The sequence below is a fragment of the Procambarus clarkii genome, chromosome 88 (genome assembly GCF_040958095.1).
Source record: "Procambarus clarkii isolate CNS0578487 chromosome 88, FALCON_Pclarkii_2.0, whole genome shotgun sequence".
NCBI classification, from domain to species: Eukaryota; Metazoa; Arthropoda; class Malacostraca; order Decapoda; family Cambaridae; genus Procambarus; species Procambarus clarkii.
This window is the reverse complement of record NC_091237.1, coordinates 13369741-13379740: the sequence shown is the minus strand read 5'-3', so window position 1 is coordinate 13379740 and position 10000 is coordinate 13369741. Positions and strand designations below refer to the sequence as shown.

The 10000-nt window shown below is 44.2% G+C and overlaps 1 protein-coding gene across 2 annotated transcripts in view; it reads left to right on the top strand.

Moving 5' to 3' along the window:
- LOC123745879 (zinc finger and BTB domain-containing protein 17) overlaps positions 1-10000 on the top strand; it is a 583396-nt gene that overhangs the window by 503343 nt on the left and 70053 nt on the right. The window lies entirely within an intron of this gene.

Genomic DNA, 10000 nt, shown 5'->3' with positions numbered 1-10000 from the left:
GGGGGGGGGGGGGTTGTAACACCCCAACTCACCACCTCTACAGAGAGAAGACTGTACAGGATATGATAATTATGTCACCCAGAAGTGCCAGGAAGCTGCAGACAGGTTTATCCCGGCTTAAAAAGAGAAAAATTAAAAGCAACTGAAGAATCCATGTTTCAATCAGGAATGTACGGTAGCGAAGCAATTGAGTACAAGAACATGGAGAAACTACAGGAATAACAGAACACCAGAGAGCAGGGAGAGATACCAGAGGGCCAGAAATAAGTACCTCAGAGTGAGGACAGAAGCAGAGAGACAGTATGAAAATGACATCGCGAGTAAAGCCAAGACCCAACCAAAGCCGCTTCACAGCCACATCAGGAGGAAAACAGCAGTGAAGGAAGAAGTGATGAAACTGAGAAAAGGGGAGAACAGATACACAGAGAATGACAAGGAGGTGTGTGAAGAACTCAACAAGAGATTCCTGGAGGTCTTCACAATAGAACAAGGAGAAGTCCCTGTACTGAATGAGGAGGAGGCAAACCAAGCAACCTTGAATGAATTTAACTTCACCAGTGATGAGGTCAAAAGGTGTCTGCTGGAGCTGGATGTGACAAAGGCTGTTGGGCCTGACAGAATCTCACTGTGGATACTAAAAGAAAGTGCAGAATCACTAAGTGTGCCACTCTCTATGGTAAATAACAGGTCACTGGAAACAGGAGACCTACCGGAAAGCTGGAAGATAGCTAATGTAGTCCCAATATACAAGAAGGGTGACAGGCAAGAGGCACTGAACTACAGGCCAGTTTCCCCTAACTTATATACCATGCAAGGTGATGGAGAAGATTGTGAGGAAAAGGCTCGTAGAGCATCTGGAGGAAAATAGCTTTGTAACACACCACCAACATGGGTTCAGAGAGGGTAAATCGTGCCTCAAAGGTTTAATAGAATTCTATGACCAAGCAACACAAATTAGGTAAGAAAGAGAAGAGGTGGGCAGACTGCATTTTCTTAGACTGTCAGAAAGCCTTTGACACAGTACCTCATAAAAGGCTGTTACAAAAGTTGGAGCACCAGGCAGGAATAAAAAGTAAGGTGCTCCAGTGGATAAGGGAGTATCTAAGCAACAGGAAGCAGCGAGTAACTGTGAGGGGGGGGGGGAGACATCAGAGTGGCGAGATGTCACCAGCAGAGTCCCACAGGGCTTTGTACTTGGACCCATCCTGTTTCTAATATATGTAAACGATCTTTCAGAGGGTATAGATTCATTCCTCTCAATGTTTGTTGATGATGCAAAAATTATGAGAAGAAGCAAAACAGAAGAAGATAGACAGAAACTACATGACGACTTGGACAAACTGGAGGAATGGTCTAGAAAATGGCTACTAAAGTTCAATTCAGGAAGTGTAAAGTAATGAAATTGGGCGAAGAGAGCAGAAGGCTGAACACAAGGTACCATCTGGGAGGTGAAATTCTGCAAGAGTCAAATAGAGAGAAAGATCTGGGGGTTGATATCACACCGAGCCTGTCCCCAGAGGCCCACATCAAAAGTATATCATCAGTGGCATATACTAGACTAGCCAACATAAGAACTGCCTTTAGAAACTTGTGTAAGGAATCGTTCAGGACCCTGTATGCCACTTATGTAAGACCAAACCTGGAGTATGCAGCTCCAGCCTGGAGTCTATACCTAGTTAAACACGACAAAGTTAGAGAAGATTCAGCGGTATGCCACCAGAATGGTCCCGGAACTGAGAGATATGGGCTACGAAGAAAGGCAAAGGGAGCTGAACCTCACAACCCTAGAAAACAGAAGAGTAAGGGGAGACATGATAAGCACCCACAAAATTCTTAGGGAAATTGACAGGGTGGACAAAGACAAACTCTTTAGCACGGGAATGAACTAGGGAACACAGGTGGAAACTTAGTACCCAGATGAGCCACAGGGACGTAACTACAAATGGAATATATGAAACATGGAACAAATGGAACATCATTAAGTAATGTGGTGGAGGCTGACTCCATACACAGTTTCAAGTGTAGATATGATAGAGCCCAATAGGCTCAGGAACCTGTACACCTGTTGATTGACGGTTGAGAAGCGGGACCAAAGAGCCAGAGCTCAACCCCCGCAAGTACAATTAGGTGAGTACACACACACACATATTACATGATTTAAGGAGGTTTTCACTGAGGCAAAGTTGATTATAGATGACAGAAATTTTATAGTTGTTCTTGTCATGAAAGCCGCTATTTTTTGCCTTTCCCTAACGCCGCCAACAATTACAGTTGAGAGGCTTGTGTGTGGGGGGGGGGGGGGGAGTTAACCCCTTCATCTTAACGGCGTATGTGTGGCAGTCTGCCGGTGGGTCTGTGACTGCACTCTCTGCCACCCACTCACACACTGCTACCACCACTGCCACTCTGGCTGCCAATGCGTAAATGGTATCTCGAAAGTCTATTTTTCTATTAATAATTACTTACTTGTTGCATATCTTTGGACTTTTTCTAGTTTCTCCTTGTCCCTTTTCAGGTAAGGTAAAGGTTCCATGCTGGGGATGCATATTGAAGAGTGGGTCTCACCTTCGCTGTATATAGACACCGGAAAGCCTCTTTGTTCCAGTTCCTGAAAGATACCCGTACACAGGCATGTTATATGCCGCGGTTGTTATTCTGCTAATGTGGGCTGCTGGCATCAGGTTTGGGGTTATGTCCACTCCCAGGTCTTTCTCCTTTTCTGATTGAAAAATTTGTCTTCCCTTCATTCTACCTTACCTTGAGGTGCTTCCGGGGCTTAGCGTCCCCGCGGCCCGGTCGTCGACCATCGTCGTACTATACTGCTTTACTGGTCTTCACATTCCTTTTCCAATGACATAACGTTATATTTGGCCGGGTTGAAGTCTCCAGCCATTTTTTAGACCACTTCTGGAGTGTATCCAAATTCATTTGCCATGCATCACAATCTACCCCAATTCATCTCTTTAGTTTTGCATCATCTGCAAACATTCATATGAAGGAGCCAATTTCCTGTCACGTCATTGGTGTATATTAGAGACAAGATGGGCCCTAGAATCGATCCTTGTGGTACTCCACTTGTAATCGCTCTCCACTCTGATGTCTCTCTGCTCTCACTGTAACCCTTTGCTTCCTTCCTGATAAATACTCTCTGACCCACCTTAGGACTTCCAGATTAACCAGCCTGCCTTTCTAATTTAAGTAGGAGTCTTTCATGCGGGACCTTTTTGAATCCCTTCTGACAGTCTAGGAATATGCAGTCTGTCCATCCCTGTTTGATTTCTGTCATCTTGTTGTAGAACTCCAGCAAGTTTGTCAAGCAGGATTTTCCTTTACTAAAACCGTGCTGGTGCCTTGAGACAAAATTGATGTGTTCTAAATGTTCTATTAGCCAGCTTCAGGTAAGTCTCTCTAGCAACTTGTAGGGAATACTTGTTAGTGATACAGATCTGTTGTTTAACAGTTTCTCTCTTTTTTAAATTTTGCCCCGAGGGGCGAGTTTATTGGGCAGCGCTACTCATCTTGTGAATGGACACACCGCCATAGCAGTATGTACAACACTCCCCAATAGGAAGAAAACCCGCTTAAAGTTTCTGTCTTCCTCCCTTTCTTTTAGACTGGTACCACATTAGCCACTTTCCAGCAGGCAGGAAGTTCTCCCGTTTCAAGAGAAGAATTAAATATGGCAAGTAGGCCACACAATGCTTCAGCTGCCTCTTTTAGTACCCATGGCGATATTTTGTCTGGTCTCACGGCTTTTGTCACATCCAGTTCCTGTAGTTGCTTCTTTACTGCTTCTGGTGTGGAAGAAAATTCCTGTTGAATTTCCCATTCGGGTTGGGCTCTAAGCTCTATGACAAATCAGGTTCCAGTTTGAATACATCCTGAAAGCTTTCCAGGAAGTCTCTTGCATACCTCCTTCCCATCTTCTGTGTCCTCCCCCCACATTTGGCAAGTCTGATAACCTGCTCATTCACAGTCATCTTCCTTCTGATATGACTCCCTTACCTTACCTTACGGTTACCTTGCCTTGATTTCGAGGGTCAAGGTCCTCGCGGCCCGGTCTCTAACCAGGCTGTCGGACGCGGCTTTTCACAGTCTGGTGTCCAACGTCCAGACTATAGAACAGTTTTGGCTGGGACTTATCCTGGTATACGATGTCATTCTCGTACTGCTTCTCTGTCACTCTCCTGGTTTCTCTATACTCATTTCTGTCCGCTTTGTATGATTTGCGATTTTTATCTATTCTACGTTCTTTGTGTTTCTTCGATTCTCTTTTGCTTCTTCTCTCTGCTTCCAGACACTGCTTGTTGAACCATGGACTCGTCTTGTTTCCCTTAATCGTTGGTTAAGGGAAGCAAGATCTTAGTGGTGGTATAACTCATTCTTCAGCTTCTTTGAGTGTGTCCGTTACAGAGTTCATCATATCCTGTGTGTATTTTTCTCTTAGTTCTCCTCCCTATTCTATCCACCCCAAGAATTCTCTTAACATTCTTGTATTCCCCTCTCGTGTATACGGGAGACATCTCCCGTCACGCAGGGTGCAGTTGCACCTCCACAGATCTCCAGTATCATCTATTGATACTGGTAATGGCTCAAAAGGGCCACCACTTACGGGCTATTCATGCCTGTGCCACCTTTTGGGTGGCTTAATCTTCATCAATCATCAATCTCGTGTATGCTGGTCTTACATTCTCCCACTATGTTATATCTTTCTATGGTCTTCATTGTCACTATGTATTCAAAGACTGAAACACAGGGGCTCCTAACACTGACATTTCATGTCTATCTCTTCTGTGGGAAGACCAGATCTATTGTAACTGGTTGTTATCCTCCCGCTTCTCCTTGTTTCCTCCCTGAGATGTTGCATCAAGAAGTTCCTCTCTATTACTTCTGCAAGCTTTGCTTTCCATGTCTCATCTCCTCTTGGAGACATTCATTTCCAGTTGATTTGACCATAATTGAAGTCTGCCATTACTTGGAGCTTTACTTCTAGTCTATGGGATGTGTCTGCCACCTCTTCAAGTATGCTCTGTTCGTAATGGTGTATTCTTGCCTCGGTGTTCTGTGGTTCTCAGGAAGATTGTAGACTACATCCACAGCCACTTTTTCACCATCCAACGAAAGGATTCCCACAATGCTGTCCCTGTAGTTGTTTGCTTCCATGAAAGAAATGCCTTCAAAGATACAGTTCCTTTTACCAGGAGTGCCACACCTCCTCCTCTCCTCTGAATTCCTTCACTTCTCATTATTTGGTGATCCATTGGGGATATTGTATTGCTAATCATACCAGTTAGTTTGGTCTGTGCTAATGCTATTACATCAGGATTGTTTTTTCAATCCTTTCTTTGAGTTCTACTTTATTTGAAAAAACCTATCAGCATTGGTGTACCAGATCTTCAGAGTCTTGTTCAGACATTGTTGTCTTCTCTGAATGGTCTAGGTATGGGGAACATGGGTGGAGATAATAATAATATAATAATAATAATAATAATAATAATATTTATTTAGGTAAAGGTACATACATAAAGAGATTTTACAAAGTTTGTTGGCTTTATAGATAGAGCTAGTACATACAATGCCTAAAGCCACTATTACGCAAAGCGTTTCAGGCAGAATGTTGAGTGAATGAATGGGCAGATGGATGTTGGATTTCTGGCACGTTTGGTCTGGATCTGGAGGTGCTGTGGTGTATCGTTCCTTGTCAAGCCTGGGAGCCGATTCCTTCTTCCTGGGGTTCTCGCTGCTCGTTTGTTATGTTACTATTCATTTGTTCCTCCCGCCCCGTATTGCTTCTCTGTGGGCGTTGCTCTCGCATTTCCTGGGGGGGGGGGGGGGGGGGGGGGGGGGAGGGGGAGTGATTGTTTCCTTTCTCTTGTCTCACTCCCTCCTCTTCCTGCCCAACTGCCCACTCTCTTCCCGTCATTCCTTTTCTCTGCCCTGCCCTTTCTTTGTTCTTTCTATCTATATTATTTCTTCCTTGCTCATGTCATATTCCAAGTACACAAAATCAATTTCCTTTGCTCTTCTGAGATCTCTTTTTTGGCTTATCAAGATTTTTGAAGCTGTTTCATTCGTGTGTGTGTTTACTCTTTTTGTGCTTGCCGAATCGAGCTATTTATTAGCTCTTGGACCCCACCTTTCTAATCGATCTATTTTTCGTCTGTAATATCTACTACATGTCTCGGTCGCGAATCGAACCCGGGCCCTTAGGACTATGACTACGACTCCCTCCCCCCCCCCCTCCCCACCCCCTCCCCCGAGCGCTGTCAACTCAGTTGCGAGGCCCTGTGTGTGTGTAATTACCTAAGTGTAGTTACAGAAGAGCTACGCTCGTGGTGTTCCGTTTTCCCAGTACTCTCTTTCGTATAACAGTGAAACTACTGACGGTCTTGGCCTCCACCACCTTCTCACTTGACTTGTTCCAACCGTCTACCACTCTGTTTGCAAAAGAAAATTTTCTAATATTTTCCGGCACCTTTGTTTTTGTGTGTTTATTCGGTAATTTAGCCTTTTCCTTTCTGATCCCATCCATGGATAGGTTATCCCTACCTCCACCAGATACTCAAATGTCAATACACCATGGTCACTCATTCCAATGGGGGCTTCAAATTTGACTTTCCTTATTTCCGACTCATTCAAGGTGAATATCAGGTCGAGTCTAGTTTGTTCGTCATTGCCTCTCATTCTTGTGGGTCCCTTGACATGTTGGCTCAGAAAGTTTTTTGTTGCAACTTCCAAGAGTTTAGCTCTCCATGTATCTGCACCTCCATGTGGTTCCCCATTCTCCCAGTCTATCTTTCCGTGGTTGAAGTCGCCCATGATTAAGAGTCTGGAGCCATTCCTGCAGACAACTGAAGCTGCTCTCTCTATTATATTAATGGTTGCCATATTGTTCCTATTGAACTGCTATCTGGGTCTTCCGTCATTTAATGGAGGGTTGTAAATGACTGCTACTATTATCTTAGGTCCACCCATTGTCATAGTTCCTGTTATGTAGTCTCTGTGAGTTCTTCACAGCCCGGAATTTCCATCTCTTCAAAACTCCAGTCCTTCCTTATCAGCAGGGCCAATAACCTCCTCTCCCTTCCCTCTCTTTCCTTACTATATAGTAGTACTGCAGAAATGCTGCATTTGTTATGATGCCTGATAATTTTGTTTCTGTGAGTCCTATTACATCTGGGTTTTCTTCCTGCACCCTTTCGGTCAATTCATTTACTTTATTAGTAATCCCATTGATGTTTGTGTACATTACCTTGAAGCTCACTTTCATGTATCCATTATCACACACACTCCCCACTGGCGTAGGAAGCCTTTCCATGGGCAGGGCTACTTGGGTAGGCGTGTTCTCCTGTGGGGTAGTTACCAGGGGTTTGGGAGGTGGCGGGGTGGGGGATGGAGGGCTTAGATCTTGCCTGGGCCTGCTTGGAGCAGGAGGAAGACCAGGGGATGAGGAGGCAGGGGGTGCTTGGGGTGAGGGGGGGGGGAGGGAGAATTTGGGTGGTATGGTGGTTATTGTATTTGGGAAGGAATGGTTTGGGTTTGGGGGAGGGGCTCCTATGTGGTGGCAGGTGAGGATGTTGCAGTCCCCTCTGGGGTTCGTGATTTGCTGGTTTGGGGTTCCTCACTCCCCTCTGGGATTGTTGAGTTGGAGGCTGGGGTTCCCTGGCTCCCTTCCCTCTCCATGCACCTTTTCTTTGCTTCTGCTGCTTGCATTATCTCGTCCTTGCATCTGCTGACTGCATTATACTCGGATGGAATACCTCTCTGAATTCCCTTAAATATTTCAGTTTGCTTTTCTTTACTAGACTATCCTCTTTGGTGGCCTCGTTCCTGAATACTACCTTTATCAATCGATTTATGTCTTTGTTGTACTGGCCAAGCCGGAAAACCTTCTCTATGCATTGCTCAGCCTCTTCCATTTGCCTCCTTCATTATCCTTGACACAGCAGCTTTGTCCGTAGCCTTCCACTCTTCTTGCCTGGAACCTTCTTGATCATTAATGCCTACCACGACTGCAGCTCTTTTAATTTCTATTAGCTGACTCGTGCATCTTGCTGCCTCCCGTGAAGTTACTGCTTCATTGCAACTTCCTTGACAGTGGACATGGCTTCTAGACTCTCTCTCAGCATTTCAGCAAAGATGGTACCCATTGTAGAGGTCCCTGTCATTGCTATATTCCCTGCCTCCTGTGGGTTTGTTGCCTGAGTCTGAGGAGGTTTTTTTAAGGGTTTGTATCTCCACAGGCGCTGCACTCAGTTCCATTTGTAGTTTAATTATGGTTTCCCTCGTGTCTTTCAATTCCCCACTGATTTCCCTCCATGCATGAGCAATCACCTCCCATGTATGGCTCGCCCTGGCCCTCTCCTCCACCTGTGTTCTGTTGTCCTACCATCATGCTTGATCCCTTTTTGGTAATGAATTTATATCCTGTGTATTGTTGAGTTCAGATTCCCAGTTTATATTGTGAAGTGCATTTATGAGGTTCCCTATAGCTAAAGATAAGTCTATTGGTAACCGTGAGTGTTATGTCCATGTCTGCTGAGAGGAAGGTAGGGTAGTGATCTGCTGTTCCTGTCGGTAATTATACTAGAGACAAAGGAGGCTGTTATATTAGTCCATATGTGGTCCAGGGTTGTAGCAGATGTTGAAGTAATTCGTGTAGGTTTGGTGATTGTGGGGATTAATATACAGGAGTTCATGCTGTTAGGAAGCATTCGACTTGGGGACTATTTTGTTGACAGAGTTCAGTGTTGAAGTTACCTCCTAGGATGATGTGATTTTTGTTGAGTTTGTTGTTTATGATTAGATTCCTTATATTATCTGAGAATGTAGTTGTATTAGCACTGGGAAATCTATAAATAGATCTAATCGTAATTGGCGATCTAAGTATGGCATATACTGCCATATTGCTGATGTTATCCTGATGATGATGATGATTATATGATGTTATCATATTGTTATCATATTATCCTGCTGATGTTTGCCTCTGGTATTAGATCTCCAGTCATGTCCACTCCTGAGTCTTTCTCCTCTTCAGAAGGTTATCTTGAGATGATTTCGGGGCTTAGTGTCCCCGCGGCCCGGTCCTCCACCCCCAGGAAGCAGCCCGTGACAGCTGACTAACACCCAGGTACCTATTTTACTGCTAGGTAACAGGGGCATCAGGGTGAAAAAAAAACTCTGCCCATTGTTTCTCGCCGACGCCCGGCATCGAACCCGGGACCACAGGATCACGCGTCCAGTGTTCAGTCCGCTCAGACACTGCCTGTCCCCAATAATAATAATAATATAATTCATTATTATTAGTATTATTATATACACTAGCGGCCTGTCCGCCGACAAAATTATTATTATTATTATTATTATAAGCATTATTATTATTATTATAAGCATTATTATTATCTGTATACATGCAGTTACTTTAGTATTTATGAAGGGATACATAGCTTGTGTGAAGAGTAGTGCTCCAAGATCCCCTCCCAAATTTTTAAATTTTAAATTTTGCCCCGAGGAGCGAGTTTATTGGGCGCTCGCAGGACGCCCAGTCAGACAGGGCCATGTGATCAGTAGCCTACACTGGCAAACTTTGCATGCATTATGAGGATATGTCATTACGAACATGAGTGAATAAGTAACAATGATACTAAAAAAGTTCTGATCATACTTGTTGGGGAGTAGAGGGCATTAGATGATAGGAAACGCAGCCAACCATTTTTGTCCCGACCGGGATTCGATCCCGGAATAACCGATTGTGAGTCAAGGAATAACTCAACTGTACTACCGGGACTCTATTTCTGTCTGTCAAAGTATATTTCTCTGTCTATCTTTTTTCTATTTGTTTCTGTCTCTTTGACTCTGTCTCCAAGACTCTCTCTGAAACTGTTTCTCAGTACTGTATCTATGTATCTCATAATAAGTTGTGAGATACTTTAGTTTACCTGTAAATTGTTGCAGTTTTCTCTTATCAATCTGCACTCCCATTTTCGTTTATTCTTAACTA